We start from the raw sequence: 4,414 nt of genomic DNA, 5'->3' as shown, positions 1-4,414 counted from the left end.
GCCCTCGCCCCCTCCTGTCTGTGTCCATGGGTTATGCTCATATGCATGCACACAAGTCCTTTGGTTGATCTCTTACCCCCTCACCCCCCACCTTCCCTCATGGGTTGTACAGTCTGCTCGATGCTCCTATGTCTCTGGTTCTATTTTTGTTCATCAGTGTATGTTGTTCAGTGATGTTTCTCTTTATTGACGTTTCTATCTCTATCCCTCTCCCTCTCTAAAAAAAAGAAAAGTCAATAAAAACGTATTTTCTTTAAAAAGGAAAGCTATAGCCCTGATCGGTGTGGCTCAGTGGATGGAGCGTCAGCCTGTGGACTGAAGGGTCCCGGGTTCGATTCCGGTCAAGGGCACGTACCTTGGTTGCGGGCACATCCCCAGTAGGGAGTGTGCAGGAGGCAGCTGGCCGATGTTTCTCTCTCATCGATGTTTCTAACTCTCTATCCCTCTCCCTTCCTCTCTGTAAAAAATCAATAAAAAATATTTTTAAAAAAAAGAAAGCTACAGAGTGAGAAAATATTTGCAAATCCTACATCGAATAAAGGACTCACACAGAACTGCACCAAAATATTGTTAAAATGCAATAAAACAAATGATCCGCTTAAAAATGGGCCTACATTCTGAACAGACACTGAGACAAAGATGTACGTACATACACATCTGTGTGTGTGTGTGTGTGTGTGTCTACATGTAGCCAACAGACCCAGGAAAATCGTCATCATGGACACGAGACACACTACACAGCCATTAGGACGGCCACAGTCCAGAGCACAGCCAGCCGGGATGCTGGGAGGACCCTGCTGGCGAGGGCGGTGGCCGCAGGGACTGGCACTCACCTGAGGGAGGGGCACAGACGGTGCCGCCCAAAGTGCTGGCACCCACTGCTGTGAAAACGCACACCAACCTGCAGGGGCCACTCGCGCTGCTGCTCAAAGCTGGAAGCTGCCCACGGGTGGGGGGGGGAACTGGACAGGGAACCCACACAGCGGCACGGTCGGTGCCGGAAGGAGTACGCTGCTGCTCAAAGCTGGAAGCTGCCCACGGGTGGGGGGGGGAACTGGACAGGGAACCCACACAGCGGCACGGTCGGTGCCGGAAGGAGTACGCTGCTGCCCAGCAGAGCAGGAGGGACCCAGCCACACTTTGCTTGCTGATTCACTCAGGCGTCCGGGAAAGGCACGGGGTGGGGGTGGGGGTGGGGGAGAGGAGCGGTGGTCACCAGGGCTGAAGGCGTGGGGACAGCCCGGCCACCAAGGGGCACTTCAGGGTGAAGGGGCAGTGGTGGTTCTACCCGTTGGTAAAAACCCAAAGACTGCACTTGGATGTGTGCAAACTCACACAAACAGGACGAGTAAACACTCACCCAGCCGCACTTCATTGTGTGTGACTTTTTGCTAAAAAGTTTTAAACACTGAGATGCCCTGAAGACTTCCCTGATATTTGTTTTGTTTTGTTTTGTTTTGTTTTAATCTTAAAGCTTAATTACAGTTCAGAAGCAAGGGGGCCCGGCCGGCATGGCTCAGTGGTTGAACATCGATCTATGAACCGGGAGTCACGGTTCAATTCCCGGTCAGGGCACGTGCCCGGGTTGCGGGCTCGATACCCAGTATGGGGCATTGCCCTGAAGACTTCCCTGATATTTGTTTTGTTTTGTTTTGTTTTGTTTTAATCTTAAAGCTTAATTACAGTTCAGAAGCAAGGGGGCCCGGCCGGCATGGCTCAGTGGTTGAACATCGATCTATGAACCGGGAGTCACGGTTCAATTCCCGGTCAGGGCACGTGCCCGGGTTGCGGGCTCGATCCCCAGTATGGGGCGTGCAGGAGGCAGCGATCCATGATTCTCGTCATTGATGTTTCTCTCTCTCTCCCTCTCCCTTCCTCTCTGACATCATAAAGATATATTTTTTTAAAAAGAAGCAAGGAGCCCTAACCGGTTTGGCTCAGTGGATAGAGCATCGGCCTGCGGACTGAAGGGTTCCAGGTTCGATTCTGGTCGGGGGCATGTACCTGGGTTGCGGGCACATCCCCAGTAGGGAGTGTGCAGGAGGCAGCTGATCGATGTTTCTCTCTCATCGATGTTTCTAACTCTCTATCCCTCTCCCTTCCTCTCTGTAAAAAATCAATAAAATATATTTTTTTTTAAAAAGCAAGGAAGTGAATCACTTCTTCAAAAAACATACTGCATAGACCGAAGTCATTTGCGGCTGGTGCGTTAGATACCAGCTCTCTCCTGAGAAAGACTGAAAGTGAGTAGGGAGGTGCCCGTGCCCGTGGCTGAGGATAAATACGAGGAAGCGGAAGCAGGAGTCAGGCTGTGCTCCGGGCACCAGCTCCCGGGCCTCTCAGGGGTGCTGGCTCCTCTGTCTCTTGCTCCGGGTTAATGCACAGGAACTAGGTGTCCCTGGGCCCCCATGCCCACTGTGGCCATTGTGGGGAAGGGGGTAGCCAGGGCTGGGATGTCTGCTTGCCCCTCAGCACAGGGCGCCCCCTTGCTGGGCCTCAGTGGGGGGCCTCTCTTTGGCCCTCAGTCCTCTGGAAGGAGCAAGCCTCCTCTCTGGGCTTGTCGGCACACGGGGGCCACACGTGGGAGAGGCGGCCTTGGGCTCAGCGGGGCACCTGCCGGTGCCTGACCTGGAGTAGGCTCTGATTTGCGGGGGGCCTGGGGGCTTCTCAGACTCCTTCATTCCAGGGACCCCAGGCCCATCGTGAGCTCATCGTGGGAAAGCTCTCCCAAAGGGGAAGCAGCACTGCTAGCACAGCGCGCCCTCCCCCCCGGGCTGACCCAGGCTCCCACTGGAGGCTTCCACCCCCCCACCGGACACCCTCTGCTCCCCAATAGGTGGCTCCTCCCGGGCTCCATGGACGGGGTGGGGCTGCCCAGCGAGACCAGGCCACAGGATGCTCTGTCCCTGGGCCCAGCTCAGCCAGCCCCTCTCCACCCTCACCAAGCCAGGGCCTGCCCTTGGGCGCCTGCGGCTGAGGTGCGGGTTAGGGTTAGGGTCAGGGCCCACCCTGGAGAGCCGTCCTCAAGGAGAAAGGCACCTGGAGTCCCTGGGGACGTCTCCCTCCCGGCTCCCAGGGGTGGGGCAGCCCCTGGCCCACTTGGCAGCAGGTGCCGGGCTCCTCTCGGGGGTCATTCCCACTGAGCGGCTGGCACTGCTGCCCCAGGTTATCAGTCGGGCTGAACTGGCCTCAGACCCGAGTGGCCTTGGGGGGAGCCGCTTTGTCCACCTGCAGGTCAGCCAGAGGGGTTCCGAGTGCCCCTGGGAGGACTACCTGGAGGGGGCCCAGCTCAGGCTGCCCTCCCACACCTGCCAGAGGGGTTCCGAGTGCCCCTGGGAGGACTACCTGGACCAGAGGCAGAGGGGGCCCAGCTCAGGCTGCCCTCCCACACCTGTTGTCCCCAGGCCCTTCTCCCTCACCCTGGAGACCCAGCATGGGCTCTCGGCCATGGCACAGCCCTCAAGGTGCACAGAAGTGACCGTGTGTGCGAGCCGAGTGCCCAGGCCACGGAGCAGAGGTGCCGGCCTGAGCTGGGCAGGGCCCCCTCCATTGAGGCCTCAGGAATGGGGCAGGCCCTTTGCTAGCCAGCGCCGCCCCCCACAAGGCACCTTGGGGGACAGGTGGGGACCCTCCCAGCCTGGCGCACGTGCCCACACCTAGAATGCCTCCTGACGCTGCCCCTGGAAGGCCTGTGGGAGCTCCTACTGGACCCGCCGTCCCAGCCTGGACCCTGGAGCACAATGCTGGCTCAGGCACCTTCAGGCCTCGATGGCCGAGCTCCGGAGGCTGCAGTGTGCCCTTCCCTCCCCCAGGAGGCCTCAGCACAGGGCCCTCCTGATTCACCCTCTCAGGGTAATAAGTAGCAGGGAGAGCCCGGTCCTGTGCCCCTCCTCTCCTGCTAGGATTTGGAAGACCAGGCTGGGGCTGGGCATCAGGGTGGACCCTGCAGACCCTGGGGGTCAGCAGCCTGGGGGTCATCAGTGTCAGCCCAGGGCAGCCATGAGGACACCACAGGGCACACCCTGCGCCAGCCACATGGCCCAGGAAGGAGCTCACCCAGCCTGCTTGCTTCCAGCGGAACATGAAGAGTTCCCCATGATGCCCTGGGCCTGGAGGGCAGGGCACCCGAGCCGGACCCAGTCTGAAGGAGAAAGAGCCCCGTGGTGGTGGGACAGGCCCTCAGAGCGGTATGTGCCACCTGCACCCCACAGCTCTGGGAGCAACAGGCCACCCCGGGGCTGGGGGGGGGTGGCGGTGCATAAGGGACAGGCAGGCCAGACCCTCAGCAGAGAGGGCAGCAGGGTTGACGACTTAGACCGAGTGGCTCCTGGCGTGGACAGGCAGGGCAACCGCCTTTCAGGCCCTAAAGCTCAGGAACCTCAAGCCGCGCTACAGTCGGAGGCTCCGAGGTGCC

At 59.2% G+C, this 4,414-nt stretch overlaps 1 protein-coding gene across 1 annotated transcript in view; it reads right to left on the bottom strand.

Moving 5' to 3' along the window:
- RNH1 (ribonuclease/angiogenin inhibitor 1) overlaps positions 1-2,630 on the bottom strand; it is a 25,396-nt gene extending 22,766 nt beyond the window's left edge. The window contains exon 1 of the mRNA XM_014533992.1: positions 2,614-2,630. The gene's annotated coding sequence lies outside the window, so the exon portion shown is untranslated. The remainder of the gene's footprint in view (positions 1-2,613) is intronic.
- Positions 2,631-4,414: the final 1,784 nt, after the last annotated feature.

This window comes from Myotis brandtii, unplaced genomic scaffold, assembly GCF_000412655.1.
Source record: "Myotis brandtii unplaced genomic scaffold, ASM41265v1 scaffold1236, whole genome shotgun sequence".
NCBI classification, from domain to species: Eukaryota; Metazoa; Chordata; class Mammalia; order Chiroptera; family Vespertilionidae; genus Myotis; species Myotis brandtii.
Note: the sequence above shows the minus strand (reverse complement) of the source record. Positions and strands in the feature narration are given on the sequence as shown.